The following is a 21314-nucleotide window of genomic DNA, read 5'->3' as shown; positions in this document are numbered from 1 at the left end:
CCCATAAAAAAACTCAGATTGATTGGTGTCCTTTTATATTTCTTTATTGTCTCTCTCAGGTAAATGGATCCTTGCAGATTGCCCTTACCGGTCCATCACTCCCACTCATGAGTTGGGCGTTGCACTCCTCATTCACATCAATTTTGCATTTTGAGCATTCTCATTAGTACGTCTCTCCTCAACCTCCTAACTACCGATTTCTCAAATCTTGCCACATCAAAAACCCAGACCAACTAGAGGTCTTTGCTATTTCTTTACTGTCTCTCTCAGGTAAACAGATCCTGGCGGATTGCCCTTGCCAATCCCTTACTCTCACTCCCTAGTTGGACATTGTACTACTACATTGCATATCATCTATCCATTGCATTATTTGACGCTATACTAATCGAATCCCTTGTAATTTGCTAAGTTCTACAAAGTAGAGACTGTGCATTCGTGCTGGCAAAGGTGCCTAACATCTTCTCTGTCAGCATGGTCCCTTGCTCAGAATCCTAGGTTGCATATCATGAGTCATTTCAGAGTAGAGGATCCTCGGATTCTATGGTTTTTTAAAGGATTTTGCTTGGTGTAGCCAGCTGTGGAGATTTGAGTAAATTGGCTAGTGGTGACTCCAACTCAGATATCTAATGCCCCTAGTTAAACCACCCAACAACACAAGCAAAAAGCTTGAAAAGGTCCTTGTAAGCGTGATCCCAACATTTTAGTGTTCACATTGCCTCATTGGCACATATGATGCATTTACATTGGTGCTTGAAGACAGAACCATCCTAAACTAGCTTTCTTGTTTGTTAAAACTCTTTAAAAGCAAAAAATGTTTGTCCCTTGGAAATGCTGGGGTATTCTTGCGACTTTGATATTCAGGTTCATGTTTTAAAGTACAGTGCCTCGGAACTACGAGACTGAATCTCTGTTAGTAGAATCATCTTTCATCTTTAGGGGTTGTTTGGATTGGGGCATCTGGATGTTTTAATGACCAAGTATTGTACTATCTGTGGTGTCATTACTGGTTCTGTTTGGATAACATCCTGTAGTAGGAGCAAGGTTTAAAGTATCATCCAAAACCAGGTATTACCCATGAACAATACGGCTGTTTCAGCCTGTCTTAGCCCCAAACAGCCTGATCCAGGGGGGCTGTATCGGTGGTGAACCTGGTGCGCCAATTTAAAACCTTGAGTGGGAGATTGTGTTTCTCAGAAACTGTAACACCAGGTGCACCAATTTAAAACCTTGAGTGGGAGATTGTGTTTCTCAGAAACTGTAATGTTTGCATGCATGGCTTCTAGGTTGGAAATCACATGTGGTGCACTGTTATTTTTTTAAGAAGCATTAAAATTAACATGTGTGATGCATGTAACTAAGTCCTATGCAATGAATCCCTCAAAAATAAAAATAAAAAAAATCCCATGCAATGACTTCCTAGGTAATGACTTTACATTATCCTCGAAAATTCGTAACTCAATGGATTGTTGTTAGTGGCTTACAGATGATCCATGTACCATATGCAGTTTTGCCCCACTAGATGGATGATTTTAATGCTGCCCCTAAGTAGCAGGGCCTATTGAATGGATCACAACCATTAGCTTGAATTGAATGGTTATGAATGTCGTGATGCTTGAATTGGTTGGATGATTCTAATTAAGAGGCCCACACCTGTTTAGTGATTGTACAATTCCAAGTGGACTGGCCAGATTTTTGTACTCAAGTGATCTTTGTGGTTTCGTCCACCTTCTCAGTGGCTTCAATCAATGTGCATTTCTTACAAGTTTCAATCTGATCAAGGCCCCTATATGATAAAGTAAGAGTCTGGATCCCAATTAAATGCTCTGTACGTTAAACCAATCATAAATGCATAAGTGCATCTAAGTACATGATGTGACCGTGTCTAAGTTCATTGAAGGAATATATCATACAATTACAACACAAATCACAACAATCCAAAAGTTAGCACACAGAGGACTTGGACCATTCAAAACAAAATAAAGATCTAAACCTAACTTAAGGGCACTTTGGGAACAAACATAGGAGACTGAAAATGGGGTAAGCTTGGACTATAAAAAATTGGACCAATATAGTCATTGAGAATGGACCATGGCCGGACACACATAGAGCAGTTGGATAACATAGTGAAGATGTTCGATAATTTGTCATTGACTGTTATTGTGTTTTTGTAGCTTGCTATTGATAATTTTATAGCAAGCATGTCTAGGTCTTGTCTGACTGGGTTATATTGTCTTGGACTAGTTATGCTCATGCTATTTGTCAAGCATCTAGGCTAAGGAAGATTATTTGGCACATGTGGTGGATGAGCATATTAAAAACTTTGCACATGATGCTTGAAAATATAAAATGACATGTGGTGCATCTGGGGTTCTTGAAGATGTATGTTGGAACATGTGGCACCTGTGGGGTTCTTGACAATGTATGGTGCACGCAGTACATGTCACATGCATAGCTTGGCACATGTAGCAAATGCGATGTGTGAAAGACAAAAAGGTTGAATGTGCATATTTGCGGTGGCTGAAGATAGACAGTGGCACATTGGCACATTTGGCATGTGTACCACAAGCTAGTGGTACATAGTGTGACATAACATGGACAAGCTAGTCCCTTCTACTTTTTTGCAGGAAGAAGGAAAACCCTCTAACGATAAAAGTTTGGACTAGTTGTCCTTCTTTTCGTTGTTACGTGCTGACTAGCAGTAGACGAACAATGGGCAAGAGAACTGTTTGCTACTATAGAATCATCCTCCAGTGAAATAGAAATGAAGACTTTCACATAATAAGGGATGCAAAAAAACTCTCCTCCCAATCGTATCCGTTTGATTGGGAACAATTATGGTCTATAGATGACAAACTCAGTAAAAGTGCAATTCAATGCATTCATATATCCTAATCCAACATAGTTAACATATAAAAAACCATTTATTCTTCCAAATTCAAGAAAGTTTGCTAAGAGCACACAAATCACATCATTTGGGTAATATAAAGAAAAACAAGTATGTAATAGAAAAAGTATCTCAATGCTCAACCAGTTTATGCTTCTGCTTCTGATTCTCATTGATTGGTCAAACAACACTCTGTTTCTGCGTACATAGAGTAAACCTTATCAGTGCCTCTTAATGTGCAGTACGGGTGGTGACAATTACTTGAAAGTTGGTTAACCTGTTTGTAACAATCCTTCCATGACATAAATTCTGACATTTTTGTGGTTCCATCTTTGAATCTCATCTATGTATAGATCTTAGTTGTAAGATCCAGGTGCCACTCCCAATTTGAATCATGCTTTGGACTCGCGTGTCCACTTCCTAGCCTTATATACTTGAACATTTTGAAAAAAGACGCTTCCTTGCACTTGCACCCAAATCTCTTGCCACTTCCCTTCACTCCGCAACTATTTATAAATAAAGTTATTAAAAATGCTTCCATGATAATTCTTCATTGACAATAATATGAAACAGATTAAAGAAGTATCTCCTTGAAAGTAAAATAACTTGGCACCAAGTGACATTAAAATGAAATGATAAGTACTCAATCAAATTAGTGTCACAAAATAATAAATGCCTACTTAAAGTAACATCAAAATGGGAAAAAATGTTTATGAATCACAAAACACTTAAAAAAAGTCAAACAAAGCTAACATATACTCACACAAATTGTCTCAAGAGTAATGCTATGAACCTAATAAGTTAGAAATTAAATTCTCATTAAATTGCCAAGTTATAAATATTAATCTTGAACTAATTGCTCCTTCAGCTTAATCTCATTGTTAAGAATAGTGTGATAAGTTCATTATCATGATTCAAGTACTATAAGCTTTATCGAAGAGTGTTGTTCCGTATTTGGACTCACTATATTTCTTTAATCTGATTGGTTATTGACTCACTTTATGCTCTGACATCTTCTCCACAATTCTTTGAGCTTTGTGCTAGTCATTATGCAAATGTTAGTTTCTTGTTAGTTTGTCCGGATGTTGTTGTAGTGACTCTAATGAAAGCTTGTGCAGATTATGTTTCCATACCCTTGGCCAGGGAGTTGGAGACATGGATGTCATTTTCGAAATATAATTTTGCATTGTAATTTGTAAGTTGAATATGTACATCTCTAATTGGGTAGACTCAAATATATGTTTGTCAACCAGTCACTTCTGTAATCAAAATCATTGCCAAAAATTTAACACCATTTATCATAATAAGGATCTGTTATTGTTCGGTAAGACTTTACAATTAAATTCTTCTATATCTAGAAAATCACTTTGTGATTATTCATAATTTAATCTTATAAAATAATGCAAATTCAAAATAGTTATACATTTTACTGCTATATAATCTCCTTAAACCCTATTGTTGACCATAGAAACTTTTTTTGTTTTGGTTCAACTGAAATCACTTTGATTCCTTTCAATCTGACAGTTTTTAATTGCTTCTACAATAAGTTATGTTGATTTTGTCAATGCTCCTGAATCCTTCAATATTGACATTCGGTTTTTACTCGTACAAGGATTTGTGTTTAAACATTTCGCTTAAATGTCTTCTTCTTGTGCTTTCCTGCATGTATTGGTTGAATCATGTGTCTAAATATCCCAGTTTGAACAAGCAGCACTATCCCAAAAGGAGGTTGATGGTCATTAGCAGTTTATAACGATTGAGTGGGATATAATCAACCATCTCATAAAACGACCTTAAAGGAAATAAGGAGATGAATTGTGAAAAATTTACAGATACAATGCAACTTGGCTGTGAGGTGATTATAAAGCTTAAACTAAGGATACTTAATTGGGTATATGTTTTTAGTATAATTTTAATTGTCATAAGCTTAATCTTAAAATAATGTCATAAAAAATGTAATGGACTTGTATGTGCTTTATACTGCGGCCGTCGATTGAGTGGACATGTATAATGTCATTATAATTGATCATTGTAACGTACTTTAGTGAATTGCCTTAAAAAAAAGCTCTTATTTGGATGAGGTTACATGTGGACTTGGAAGAATTATAAGTCAACAAATGGTAAATCACATGATATGGGCCCCTACGATGAGTCCCGTTCTTTTCCATGTTTGTTGAAGCACATGTAGGAAAGCATGTGAAGAAAACATTGAAGAGGATGTATGAGCATGGATTTTTGTAGGAATGAATGTCAATATCAAATGACTAAATAAAGCTGAAAAAGTTGACATAAATTATGATCTAAGCACTTCAAAATTGTTAGATTGCTGAGTTTCGAATGGAATGAAATAAGTGAAGTTATGATAGGTAATGATGTCTTAGGAGATTATATAACAGTAAAATATATTTATTTTTTTGTATTTGCATTATAAGATGAAATTATGCTTAATCATAAAGTAACTATTTAGATGTAGAAGAATTCAATTGTTAAACACCACCGAATAATGACTGCACCTTGTTATGGTGAATGGTGTGAAAATTTTTGCGATAATGCTACTAATGGAAGTGAATTTACGTGGGTTTGACTGCATGCATCTGTAGACATGAGTTTGATTTCCCTCCCCATGCTTTACCCAATGCACATGGTTTTCTGGTGATTGCGTGCATCTGTAGGGAATAATCTCGCCTTAAAAAGGGCCGGGAACACCCTGTTGTCATAAAAAAATGGAAGTGAATTGTTCATATCGAGAAATATTTAGAAGCATGAATCTACCATAGGTGGAGATGCATGTAACCAATTCATGAGTTCTAATGCAAAAGTAGATTTCAAAAATGACATTGTTGGCTTTGAGTCTAGGCCAATGGTATGGAAACATTATCTGCACGGGCCTTCACTATAAACATCATCCAGACAGCTTAAGAAAAAGAAATCGATGTCCACAGAATGAGGCGTGGAAAGTTTAGATAACTTTGGAGTAGTTGTTCAAGATCTAGGCAATGAGGTAGATGAGCAATCGAATTAAAATCGTGTATGAGGAATTGATACATATTTCAAATTTGAAGAAAAACTTCTTCAATAATATGCTTGTAATATCCTCATTTCGGATAATGAACTTGCTACATTGTTCTTGATGTTAATATAAGGTTGAAGGAGCAATTGAGTGAAGATAATTATTCTTGATTAACTTAAGGAGGATTTCCCTTTCCCATGACTTATTAACTTCATAGCATTAGAGTTGAAACAAACTGTCTGGATACATGTTTAACTTTGGTTGTGATGGTATTTTATGATTTATCTAATAATATTTCCATTTTGATGTTATTTTGTCTAGGTACTTGTTATTTGGTAAATGAGATTTTGGCTTGGTACTAGCTGTTTTCATTTTTATGTTACTTTGGTGATGGTACAAGCTATAGTCTTGAGATGCTACTTCTTGTTTAATATTAGTTTTTATTGAAGAATTTTTGATGGCTTGCATCAGTGTTTGAAGTATTCGGTATTGCTACAAGTTTCATTGGCCGGGGATATGGAAACAATATCTATATCACTGCCAACTGGAAAAGCAGGGAAACATGGGGAAAACGGTGAAATTTTTCAGTGAAAATTCAGGAGATGTTAAAATATGCATGTTTTGCATGTTTAAAAATAATTTTAAAAAAAATTTGAAAAAACAAATGCATACCTAATAAATTTCCATTTAATGGGGGCCTAAAAGCAAGTGTTGTCGTAAAAACTTAGTCCAACCTTCCTACCATCCCATTTATCCATCATACCATCCAAACTTCCCTCGATATTTCAGAATATCAACAACACTATCTTTCATCAAAAAATCATTGACAATTGAAAAGGAAACAAAAGACGTGGTCTTGATATCGCCCATGTTGCAGTAATGATAATATTGCAATATTATCGATATTATCATCGACAAATTGAACATTGAATACAATCACGTGCCTATAAAAAAATTGAAATGTGTGTGTGTGTGTGTGTGTGTACAATATATATATATATATATATATATATATATATATATATAAAGAATTTTGACAAACCGTTACATTGGCGATATTATTGAAATATCGCTGATATACTGGCGATACAAGTGACACTTGGAATTTAACAGTTGAAAATATTGGCGATATCGATACATTGGCAATACAAGCAACACTTGGAATTTATGCAGTTGAAAATATTGGCCACATCAATTCATTGGTGATATGTAGTAAAGTATCACCGATACAATTTCTAATACTACCAGTGTTATCGGTGTCGCCACCGGTGTTATTGGTATTGCTGAGCTGGAGATGCAGATAATATTGGGGATAGTTGGATAATATGGGGGAATACTTTGAACAATGGCTTTTATTCAAATGCATGGCAGCCCGTCACCATGGAAATGCTAAGTGTAATTCTCTGGGCATTTAATACATTCCATATGAGGATTGTTACAAGCAGGTTAATTGATTTTCAACTAATTTCCCTTACTCATTCCACACGTTAGGAGAAGCATAAGATAAGATGCCCTGAATATATTTCAAAGAAGACATGGGCTTGTTGTGGAAGCAGAATAAAATGGGAAATAGATGTAGTGTAAGAAAAGGGATTGGAAGCATCAAATGGTGAAGAAGTGATCTAGTTTCTATTACGTGCTTGCTTTTCCTTTATGGTAGTAATACCAAATATTGCAATGTTATGATCTGAGCAAACCACCCTTGAATTTGCAAGAACGAATGTTTCTTTATGGGTCAACTGAGTTGTGTTGGAATAGATTTCATATAATTATCAGTGGCTCTGTAAAAATTAAGGGTGGACTCACCTACCTACTGTTTCCTTTGGCGTGCCCACAAAAATAAAATTCAATCATTTTTTTTTTTGGAGGGGGCCCGCCTTTGGCCTAATATTGGACTAAATATCAAATGGTCAGACTGGATATTATATAAACGTCATGTGGACCTGTAATACAACTCAGATTTTATTTTATTTTATTTTTCTAAATAATCTCGCTGTACAGTTTGAGAGGGAAAACAGACTTGATTTTTGGCAGGCTCAACCATTGGTATATGCCAAATCCACTGTCCATAGATATGAAAACCAAAAGATCAGGCTGCTTGACTTGTGATTTTGGTTAGGCCACGTGAAAGTTGGGAGAGAGTTGTACCCATCATTTGTACATCCGCCCAAACACACCCCCCCCCCAACTGATGATAATATGAAATTCACTCCAACTGAAATTTAGGCTCGGGCATAAAACTTGAGGTAAATGAAAGATGGCACTCTCTTTATAAAATGAGTCCATTCCTCATCTTCCAAGTGTTCCACATGTTTGACTGTCCATCTTCAAGGGCTCCTACAATTGCCAATCTATAGTCAAGTTTTGCTAGACTTTGGCTTTTATAGATGTTGCGTGGATTATTTACTATTCTTAAATGAGACATCCAAAGAGAATGATAGCATTAATTGTCTATGTAGATATAATCATCACATGCAATGAAAAAAAATGGAATAACTGAAGTGAAGCAGTATATCAAATGAAAAGTTCTAAGCCAAAGGATCTTGGGTCCATAAGGAATTTCGTCAAGTGGCTAGTCAACAAAAGAAACAAACTTGTCTCAGATAAAATATATGTTGGATCTGTTAATGGAAAGTGGAGTGATGGAGTGTAAGTTATGTGATACTTCAACGTATCTAAACAAAATTTATTTATTTATTTTTAATTTTTAATTTTTTTTTGCAATCAAGACAATCATTTGAAGATCGAGAGAAATACAGATTGGTTGGAAAACTTATTTACCTTACAATTACTTGGCTTGATAGCTCATTTGCAGTGGTATTAAGCGGGTTCTTGCATTAGCCTAAGATTTGGTACCTGAAAAATGCCCAAGGAAAAACAGGTGTTCATGGACATTTAAAACGATGTTCCATGCAGAAGTGGATTTGGCCAGCTTTGTCACAGACAGAAAATTCACATTTGGATACCGTACCTTTGTTGGTGGAAACCCATGTCAGTGGAAGCCCACTGACATGGAAAAGCAAGAAACAATAGTTGTTACCAGATCAAATGCTAAAGCCATATACAGGGCCATGAGACATGTCGTCTATGAACTCACTCATACAATAACTTCAACTCCTCTATTGAGAATCAAACAGCCACACATATAGGAAATTGTCCAGTTTTCCATAAATGGATGGGGCATATTGAGTTGGACTGCCACTTCATTAGAGAGAAGATAGCATCAAAAGAGATAATCACCTAATACCTGCCGTCTAAAGCCTGATTAGCTGATCTATTCACCAAGCTGCTTCCACATCTCCGATGATTGTTAATCAATATCAAGTTGGGTATATGCTTCAGCTTAAGGGGGAATGTTGATAGAAAATGTATATGGGTAACCTTTATCTACAGTTGAATAACTTGTAACAAAGCAGTTGAATAAGTGGGGTATTGAGTTCAACCCACAATTGCAGGCTCAATGATCCCACACATTATATATAGTTACCTATCTTTTAAAGTGGTGAGAGACTTAGGGTTTCGTAACTTGAAAACCCTTAGACCTCTCCCACCTTTTTCTTTCATCTCTCTCTCATCATCTCTTCTCCTTCTTTCTTGCATCCTCTTCCCAAATCTATGATTTCACATGTGCTAATGTGCTACATGTGTTAAATTGTTGTTGTCTAGATGTCTTCTATCTGCACAGAAACAAGGGATTTCGACTGACCAAACAACCATCTAGATGTCTTCTATTTGTACAGAAACAAGGGATTTCGATTGACCAAACAACCTGCTTGATTGATTAAGTGAACCCCGGATTATACATATTGGTATCTAGACAGTTTTAGACACGTTTGATCAATCAACTTAGGAGGTTCGAGTGATCGACATAATTTGAAAAATACTTGTAAACTTTCTGAACCCTTTTAAGCATGTTCAAGCGATCAAACATATGGTTGTCGATCAATCAAGGGTTGCTTGATTGATTCTTAGATCGATGATATGTGTGGTTTTACATAATAGCATGATTTGTTTCCTTCTCTGGGTGTAACAGTGTATATATATATATATATATATATATATATATAGGTGTAATGCGGGATTAGGGTATGATTAAGAGAGCTTAAATGTATATAAGAGGGTTCTAAAGGGAGGCTTGAGTTTTTCAGAAGAGTTCCGCATCTCTAAGTTGATCAATATATTATAATTCGTTATTCATAGTGGATTTTATTGTTGCTTTCTGTCATTGTTTTTTCCCGCAAGGGTTTTCCATGTAAAATTTATGTTTTCTTGTGCATGCTTTATTGCATTTGTTTTTTGCTTGTTTGATTCAAATTCAAGGTTTGCTTTCGCGGTCCCCTAACAAGTGGCATTAGAGCTATACATTGGGGTTCAAGTTTGAATAGAAGAAATGTTGATAAAGAGATCTAGCGTTAAGTATGAGACATAAAAGTTTACTGGTAAATATAATTTTGAGCTATAGAAGGTGAAGATGAGAGGCCTTCTAGTTTAACAAGGATTATATCAGGCAATCCTTGGTATAATGAAGCGTTCTACAACTATGAGCGATGAAGATTGGAAAAAACTAGATGAGAAAGCAAAAACCTCGATTCAATTATGCCTCTCGACGAGATCTTTTATAATGTCCTTGATTATGACCATTGTAGGGCTTCAGAAGAAGTTAGAAGGCTTGACGTGATGAAATCTCTATTGAATTGTCTGTATTTGAAGAAGCACTTGTACAATCTGTAGATGATGGATGTGTTTGATATTAACGAACACATTAGCACGTTCAATTACTTTGCAAATTGACGAGTGTGGAAGAGACGATCAGTGAGGAAGATCAAACCCTAATTATGTCGAATTCCCTTACAGAGTCTTATAGTCTCATAGATACTGTGTCATGGTACGGAGACTATTGACGTTGAAACTGTCATCTCAGTCAAAGTAGTTGAGAAAAAAGAAAGAAAGACTGTGGTAGTAGTTCATCTACGGATGCATTGATAACTAGGAGAAGAAATTCTGAGCGAAGAAGGGAAACTCACGATCTCGGTTTAAGTTTAAGGACAAGGGAAAATGAAGTGCTAGAATTGTGGGAGACATGGGCATATGAAGAAGGATTGTCTGAATCTAAAGGCCCAGAAGGGAGAAAAATCAGATGAAATGCTGAAGGAGGCTGACATAACGAAATCTAGTGAGGATGTGGACGATGGCGAAGTTTTAACCGCATCTAAATCCGGGTATCTCACTGATGAGTGAATTTTAGATTCGGAGGATTCATACCACATGACTTTGTAATAGATTTGGTTAACTACTTACAATGAGTGCGATGGTAGCCATGTGTTTATGGGTAATGACATTGCTTATAAGGTTATTGGAATAAGATATGTGCGCATTAAGATGTTTGATGGAATGGATCGCATCCCGACGGATCTGAGACATGTTCATGCTGAGAAAGAATCTGAGTTATTTGGGGCTCTCGATACCATTGGGTGTAAGTTCACCGGATTTGATCGTGTCCTGAAGGTTTCAAAGGACGCAATCATAGTAATGAAAGCATAACGGAGTAGAAACCTTTACAAGCTGATCAAGAATCCCATATCTAATGGAGCCGCAACGTCTATAGCGGAATCCACATCAGCACATTTGTGGGCGCGTCCAAGCCACATAAGCGAGCGTGACATGAAGGTACTTTCTGATCATTGTTTGATTCATGCATTTAAAAGTGTTGATCTTAATATATGCGATCATTCTATATATGGTAAACAATCACGATTGTCTTTTAAATATGGAAAACATTAAGTAATAGTGTTCTAGATTATGTGCATTTGGATGTTTTTCATAAGAGTATGTTCAATTGGGTATTCAAAAAACATGTGAAGATATTTTAAATGAAGGTACGAGTATTTTGTAAACTAAATTATATGACTATTGTTGGTATTTCACTAACAAAAAGCCTCCATTGGCTTAGATTTTATCCTCAAGAAGCACAATATTTAACGTGAGAAGCTTTACTGGTAGTTTGCCAATGGTAAAATTAAGGAGATTTGTAACAAGGGTTGTGTGAGACGTATCATAATAATTGTTTGAAACTCACTCTGTAATACTGCTGCGTGCTATAACATCAACCTAAAAACGAGGTAAACCCTAAACTTCATTGAGTCCCAGCACCGGACAAAGTAGTGATGGGTCAACCACCATTGAACGTCATGCCACCTTTTGAATTCATCTCCCTGTTCTCTCTCTCTTCATCTCCCACATGTGTCGCATACATGCCTTGCCCCTTAACTTTTTCATAACTATGCATAGTTGTGAAGGTATCATTTACCACAAACATGATTTCCTCAATGTAATTATTATTTATTTGCAGCCCTTTCTCTTAGATGACATTAAATAAGAGAATTGTGTGGTCAGAGGCATATTGCGTGTTGACACTACCAACAACCACGTTGCTACTGGATGATGCTCTGTAGACCCCATAATGATGTGTGTTCTATCCATACCGTCGATCCATTTTGCATAATTATTTTAGGGTAGGAGCCCAAAAATGAGGCAAATCCAGATACTAGGTGGACCACACCATAGGAAAACAGTGGTGATTGAACGCCCACCATTATAAACAGCTTAGGGCCTATAGCCTTATTTTTTGGATCATGCCCTAAAATGAGCTGACAAAATGGATGGGCGGCATGGATAAAATACACATCGTGGTGGGGTCTATAGAGCACCGTACTCCCAACTAGCATTGTCAATAGGCAATCCGCATCCCCTCCTTCACTGATAGTGCAACCTATCTTTTTCTCCACTTGCTTAAAATATTACAATGTAACCATATATAGTGGCACTGGTGAAAATATGCTTGTGTCAAGGCTCTCTTGGAGATAATATCCTTGTAGCATTTGCTGTAACGCCCCAGATTTTTGCCAACTTAGGAATTGGATATCCTCGGGCGTCGTTACCTTTAATTTCTCAATTCGTATGTATGTCCATACATGTATTCACATGTGTTTAAGACTAAAAAGAGTGATTTTGGGTCAACAAAAACCGCCAGACCGAGTGAAAGTTGTGAGTTTTGGGTAACGTGGACAAACCCCCACGATGCCACCATGAAAATGGATGTTTTTGGGGGCAGTGGGTGTCATGCTCTGAAATTCAGCACCTGAGTACGGAGATTCCGATTTCAAGTTCTCAAGTGTGAACTTATAAAAAATGCACTTGAGCATGTTTCCACGCGCTCACGTAATCCGGTTAATATTCACCCACAATCAATTATTAGAATAACTTTAAATTAACGGCATCAAAAGTTAAGAAGATATAACTAAAAGTAGAAATATATGACTATTATTCAAAATGTACAATTACAAAAGTGGTGTTCGCCCAAATTGGGAATACATAAGCCACAATACACATATCCAAAACGAAAAAAAAATGTATTCTGTTTTTGCCCAACGCTCCAAAACATCATGACGATGGTGCAGGCCGATCTAAGCCTGCCTGTAGTGACCATTGATAAGCTTACCGTATTGTTAATTGAATTGATGTCGCGACCTTGCCACATTTATGTTTGGGTAATAACCTTTACATTATTTGTAGTTGTCCTTAGGTGATGAATCCTAAAATGAATCAATGGACACATGTGAGGAGCCACTATAGCTGCATCGAGCCTCATGATCTGGGTCTCGTGATATAATGGAAGTATCATAGCTTCGTAAAATTAGTGTTTTAACTGTGATTAATAATTATTTGGCTAATCATGCATATCGTGGCATTTGCTACGATAGATAGTTTACGAAAGATGTTGGAGTTGCGTGATGATGGAGTGTTGATATTATATGAAATAGGTGTTGAAGTCATTTGTTGAGGGAATGTTGGATTGTGAGAATCATTCATCATTATATCATAAAATTCATGTACATAAAAAAACTAAATATGAAATTATTTGTTTTGTTATGCTATCATTACCAACACTTGATTGTGTTGATAATGTGTGTAACTTAGATAATGATACCACTGAGTTACCTATTCACTCCAATATAGTATGGTATTTTAAAACACTAATAAGATGATATTATTAATGCAAGTACCACCGAGGTATCAGAGGTGCAAGCATAGACCGACTTACACCATTGCCGTGATATTTTGGAGTATTGGGCAAAAAAATAAAAATAAAAATACTTTACACATTTTTTATTTGTTTTGGACATGTTTATTGTGTTTTGTGTAGTCTCCATGTGGGCGGACACCATTTTTGGAGTGTATATTTTGTGTATTAGCCATATATCTATGGATTTAGTTATATCTACTGAACTTTTGATGTCGTTGATTTAAAGCTATTCTAATAATTGATCATGAGTGAATGTTAACTGGATTGCATGGGCACGTGGGAACTCCCCCACATGCATTTTTGCTAGGTTCACAATTGGGAACTCGCGATTGGAGTTCCGTACTCGGGTGTCGATTTTCAGGGTGTGACCGTAGGGTATAGTGCCACCATGAAAAAATGAGTATTTTTAGGCAGTGGTCGACGATGCCACCGTGGAACCCACAGTGCCACTGTCACCCTCTGTTCAACAATGGACAATTTGTTCAGCAACAGACATCTTCAGTGTGCTAACTTAAAAAATACATATCCTATTTAAAATAACTCTGATTGAGGTGATTTAAAAGCCAGATTGAAGATTAATGAGTATAGTTTTATATAAAAAGATTAAATAAATAAATAAAAACTCAAAGGAGGTTTATTTTTGGACGTTTTGGAAACTATGAAGATAATTATTGATTTCAGACAACTAGTACTTCTAATATTTTTATAATTTTTTTAGAACTTGAAATGTACTGAAATTTGGTGGGAATAAAGTAGATTTTATTATGAACTATCAAGCAAATTAAAAAAATAATTCAATAAATAAAAGTATAAAAAATGTTACATGCAATAGAACAGTTGAAACTGAAAATTTCTCAAACTGCAAGTTACCGATGGACTGAATGTATCTTTTTCATCTTAGAGTTTTAGGGTTCAGTGTCTTCTTAGGAATTGCTTATAATCATATCAGAAAGCATTTTGTGTGATTAACTTAGGAGTTTTTTTTTTTTTTTTTTTTTAAATATATTTTATTATTTCAGATAATTTGCAATTTAGTCGAATTATGACACTTGTTTAGGGTGATTAGAGTCGAATTACCATTTCCGCTCATTGCGAATGGCTCATGTCGTAAACTTAGGTAATCCAAACCTAGATAATTGCACATGATAAATTTTGTTAATTTTTTATTCCAAAATTGCCCAGACTAACCAAACAAGCTCTAGACTGCTGATTAGTGGGTCATTAAACTCGAAACTATAGAAAAACGTTTATCTTAGAGGGCTTGCGTCTATCTTGAAAAAATTATAGAGATTGTGTCTCAAATAATTCAACTTGGTCTCGTAATGCGACCATATGAGATGTGCGGATACCCTTAGGATTTGTCAGTAACTTAAGTTAGTTTTTTTCATTTGATCTTTGCCAAAGTTGTGGCTTTTGAACCATTAGATTGTGACCAAATTTAGGGCACTAACTTAGGTTAATATCCTACACATATCTGTATAGTTGCGCCCCTGATTGATGATTGGTAACCATCGAACTAACTTTTAATCATATCCGTCAATTGTTGCATTTGAATTGCGGGACGATCAAAGCCTTACATAGATCATCCTTAGAGACAACTATTTTACGGCGGAGATCAACCTGTACACCTCCTAGTGGGCCCCAACAGATAAAATTGACCTCCAATAGGGTCGTATGACAGAAAATCTAGCCCTTAGGGCCAAAAACACCACTTCTAGCACTATAATACGTCCCATTTGGGATCCCTTCCCACTAATCCAAATTTGTTTGGGTTTAAGAGAAGGAGAAAGAAAAAGAAGGAATGAAAGAGAGAAAGAGAGACTGAGGAAGAGAAAGAAAGAGAGGGTGAGGAATTGAGAGCTTGGGTTCATGATCTTTGTTCTAGAGTGTTGTGATTGCTGCAACAAACCTTGAGTAACGCTGTTTCCTCCGTCTGATCCATTTCCCTTTGCAATTGGAGGTAAAAAATGTATCATATCTTTCGATCTAACTTCTTTATTGATAAATCTAATGAATCTTAAATAATTCTTTTGAATTTGATTTAGGGATCGACATTTCTCAAAAACCCTAATCCTATGTGCTCAAAAATTAGAAAAATTCCTTCCCAAGGTACAAACCATTCTTTTACTTTCATTTTTATCAATTATTGATAGTGTTAGATAATGACTTTTTTTTTTTTTTTTTGTTATTGTTAGGATTCTATATGTTATTTTTATTTAAATTGCTTTATTATTACATCCCTAATATTATTTGAAGTTGATAGCTAACTTGTTTATTGAAATGCATGAGCAAAGTGAAATTCCTATTGTTAGAGCTCTTTTATGCTAATTGCCAAGTGTTGTTAATATATGTTGGATTGTGTTGATATACAGTGGATTGTATTGATATGCATTGGATTGTAATGATTCGTACATGTGTTTCATTGATATACCCTGGTGGGGTATTGGTATTGTTGATATATATTGGATTGTATTGATATATGTGAAGCGTGTTAATTTGTACATGTGTTTAATTGATATACCCTATTGTGGTATTATGTTGTTTTTGTTAGTGCACTAATTTGTGCACCTTGTTTGTCAATCACGTGAGTCTATATGTCATGTAATCAGTTAAGCCTTTGGAAGATGAAGACCGAAGACACAAGAAGATATAGAGCATCAAGGAAGTGAAAAACATGTAAATAATGTGACTTCTTGACCCTATCATTAACCCAAAACAACACTCGAACCTTCAGATGATCATTGCCTTTATAAAAAAAACCTTGTGTGATCATCCCTTAGCCCTAGGAGCCTAATTGGAACATGATCAGATAGACTATAAATGTATTGAGCTGTTCGAAATCAAACTGCTTAAATCAATAGTCTCTTTGTTGTGCATGAGCAAAGCTCGATCAATTGAGTCGATTGACCAAACATGAAAAAAAATATCTGACAAGAACTGACATAAATATGATTTAGTTTGAGCACTCGAGGCAAGAGCTCGATTGATCGAATATGGCAAAAACAGTTTAATGAGTTTACTGGAGCATTTTCAATATAGCTCGATCGATAGAAGCATAGACTTAATCAATCGAGCCTAGATGTTAGACATTTATTTGAGCTTATTTGTTATAAATATTGCATTCAGATCTTTAGGCAAATCATGAACATTGACATTTTAGAGATCATAGTGCATACTAAGATCTACCAAACCTACTAGGCTCTATCCTAATTGATGGGGATTTTCTCTACATTGCTGGGTTCGATGAAATCGAACCAATTTCGATATCATCGATAATTGTGGAGATTTTTCACCGCTGGTCGCTGGACAATTTTGGTCCTGTTTCGATATCATCGAAGGACCTTAGATGATATCGAAGGCTATTATTGAGAGACCTTCGATATCATCGAAGAGTTACGCAGATGCGATTGCAGAAACGCAGATTCTCCGAAAATTGTTTCCTATTTTGATTATACCTCTTTCTATTTTTATATAAAGGGGTGTATGCGAGATTGGGGTGTATTCCAGGGTATTCTAAGGTTTCCTAAAGGTTTTCTAGGAGGGCTTAGGGCTATCAAAGGTGAGAGAGAGAGAGATATGGAAGGAGAGAGAGGAAGCTTGTGGAAGGGAGATTCTGCTCGTAGAGGTGATCTACTTCGCAGTCCATGTCTTAGCGCTTCTACCTCCTCGTGATGGGTGAGATCCCTCTATTTTTCCATTATTCTCTTATTGTTCATCCACTCCTGCATGAGTGAAGAAGGTTTGATCCAAGCGTTGTATGCTTGTGATTAGTTGTAACGTTATGCTTTATAATGGATTGTTGATCTGGACGAGGTCCTGTGGTTTTTACCTCTTTAAGGGTTTTTCACGTAAAATTCTCTAGTGTCGTATGGTTTATGCTTTGATTTATTTCATTGCTTTATTATCCCCATAATTCTAGTTTGTTTTGGGAGGCTAGATACTAAGGTTTTGTGCAAGGCTCCCAACAAAGTAGTATCAGAGCTAAGTTCATTGAACAAAGTGGGATCGATTTTGAATTATGGAAGGTGGCTCATCAAGGATGATCAGCCTTAATGGTTCTAACTGGACCATATGAAAGGCTAAGATGGAGGACTTGCTTTATTACAAGGACTTATATTCTCCAATTTTAGGCATATCAACAAAATCTAAGGATATGTCTGATGATGATTGGAAGAAGATGAACCGGAAGGCGGTGGGGTTCATTAGACAATGGTTGGACGATTCCGTGTTCTACCATATGTCTAAGGAGACTTCAGCCGCTAGCTTATAGCTGAAATTGGAAGGGCTGTATGAGAGGAAGACAGTCGGTAATAAAATCTTCTTGATAAGACGACTTGTAAATCTCAAGTTCAAAGATGATGGTTCTGTGGCTGAGCACATGAATGGGGCCAGCAATATAGTGAACCAGCTCTCCACTATGAAGATGGTCCTATATGATGAATTGTAAGCTTTGTTATTTCTTAGTTCATTGCCTGACAGTTGGGAGATATTGGTGGTGTCTCTAAGTGATTTTGCACCAGACGGAAAGATATCTATGGAATAGGTAACTAGTTGTCTCCTCAATGAAGAGACAAGGAGGAAGTCTCAAGGGTCTGCTCAGCAAGAGGCCCTTGTGACACAGGAACGGGGGAGAGGAAAGAACAGAAAGGGCGGGAAGGCCCGAGATAAATAAAGAGGAAAGTCGAGTACCGGGAATGATGTTGAATCTTGGAATTGTGGCAAGAATGGCTACTACAAGTATGAATGTCGTGGTAAGAAAAACGATAAGAAAGGAAAAGGAAAGGAGAAGGAAGATGAATCAGATTCCATTGCGATCGCTTCAGATGGCAACGTTGTAGTTATTCTTTCAGCAGATCACGATGTATGTCTCACGGCTACGAGTTAGGACACCGACTGGGTGATAGACTTGGGAACGTCTTTTCATGCGACTCCACGCAAGAACTTTTTCACAAGCTACAAGTCAGGTGACTGTGGGACCGTGAAGATGAGAAATTCTAGCGTATTGAAGATCGTAGGGGTCGGTGATATTTGTGTGAAGACCGATGTGGGCTACACATTGGTTCTCAGGGATGTAAGGCATATCTCAGACATTCACCTCAACTTGATATCGATGGGAAGGTTAGATGATGATGGCTATGAAAGCCGGTTTGTTAGTGGGCATTATAAGCTCATCAAGGGTTCGTTGATCGCAGCTAGAGGAAAGAAGTGTTACACCCTTTACAAGGCAAGTGTCAGTGTATGCAAGGGTGGGTTGAACGTAGCGGAAGATTCAACTATTGACATGTGGCACATGCGTGTAGGCCACATGAATGAAAAAGGGCTTCAACTACTAGCGATGAAGTGGTTCCTTTCAGACGTGATAAGTACACATCTCAAAACCTGTCTTGATTGTTTATCAGGGAAACAGCATAGAGTTTCATTTGTTAAAACTGCTTCTCATGTTAATAAAGTGCATGCATTAGATTTGGTTTATTCTGATGTTTGTGGTCCTATGAGGACAAAAATCTTGGGTGGGGCATTGTATTTTGTCACTTTTATAGATGATGCATCTCGGAGGGTTTGAGTTTACGCTATGAAATCCAAGGACGAGGTCTTTTGTGTGTTTAAATTATTTCATGTTATAGTCGAGAGAGAGACAGGTAGATCATTGAAGTGCATCCGCACTGACAATGGTGGTGAATACATTGACGACTTTCATGAGTATTGTAAGTCCCTGGGTATACGGCATGAACAAACGGTTCCCAAGACCCTCCAGTATAATGGTGTGGTTGAACGAATGAATCGCACCATTGTAAAGAGAATCAGATGCATGTTATCCCATGCAAAATTGCCCAAGACGTTCTGGGGAGAAGTAATGCACACAGCAGTGTATTTGATAAACAGGTCTCCATCAGCCCCATTGAATGGAGAAGTGCCTGAAAAGGTGTGGATTGAACAGGATCCATCGTACAGTCATCTCAGGGTATTTAAATGCAGAGCATCTGTTCACGTACCAAAGGATGAGAGGTCCAAGCTCGATATGAAGATCAGACAGTGTGTGTTCTTGGGGTACGGTGATGAATAGTTCGGTTACAAATTATGGAATCTGACCGAGAAGAAGCTCGTCAGGAGCAGAGATGTTTTTTTTTAAAGATCAGTGTATACAAGACATTGGTAAGCCAGAGAAGAACCAACTTAGTTTAGGTGAGCTAGAGGACATGGATCCGATTATTCCTCCCGTGGTGCCTGATGACAGGGGAGTACAACAAGGTGCAGAGGACAAGGGAGTTCCTTCAGAAGATGGATAAGGGGAGCAGCCCTTACTTGATCCACCTGTTGAGTTACAGGTGAGGAGGTCATCTAGGGACAGACAGCCGTCCAAGAGGTACTCACTGCATGAGTACATTATGCTCACTGATGGGGGAGAACCAGAAGATTATTCTGAGGCCCTAGTCGACGAGCATAAGGGGGAGTGGTTGAAAACTATGCAAGAGGAGATGAAATCTTTGCATAAGAACCACACCTATGACATGGTGAAACTGCCTAAGGGCAAGAAAGCTTTAAGCAACAAGTGGGTGTTCAGAAAGAAGGTTGAGTAGAAGAATTCACAGACGAGGTTCAAGGCCAGACTTGTGATGAAAGGGTTTGGTCAGAGGAAAGGCATAGACTTCGAGGAGATATTCTCACCAGTGGTGAAGATGACATTCATACGGGTGTTGCTTAGGTTGACGGCCAACATGGATCTAGATATAGAGCAGTTAGATGTTAAAACTGCCTTCCTCCATGGTGACCAGGAAAAAGAGATCTACATGCACTAACCAGAGGGGTTCGAAGTCAAGGGCAATGAGCGTATGTTGTGTAGGCTGAGAAAGAGCTTGTATGGGCTGAAACAAGCTTCACGGCAATGATACAAGAAGTTCGACTCATTTATGTTGAAGCATGAGTATGACAGAACAGAGTCGGACCACTGTGTGTTCACGCGCAAGTTCTCAGATGGTGATTTCTTAGTTCTGTTGTTATACGTTGATGACATGCTCATCATGGGAAAAGACATTAAGAAGATCGACAGGTTGAAGCAGGAGTTGGGCAACTCGTTTGCGATGAAAGACTTGTTCCTCGCTAAATAGATCCTAGGAATGGAGATAACCCGTAACAGAAGCAGCAGGAAGCTTTGGCTGTCACAAGAGCGGTATATTGAGAAAGTCCTAGAGCGGTTCAATATGAATGCAACGAAGCTGGTCAGTACTTCATTGGATGGTTACTTCAGATTGAGCAACAGGCAGTGTCCTAAGACGAAGGTAGAGGTGGAAGAGATGCAGAAGATAACCTACGCATCAGCAGTAGGAAGTTTGATGTAT

Source organism: Magnolia sinica, chromosome 4, assembly GCF_029962835.1.
Source record: "Magnolia sinica isolate HGM2019 chromosome 4, MsV1, whole genome shotgun sequence".
NCBI lineage: Eukaryota > Viridiplantae > Streptophyta > Magnoliopsida > Magnoliales > Magnoliaceae > Magnolia > Magnolia sinica.
This window is presented reverse-complemented; position numbering follows the sequence as displayed.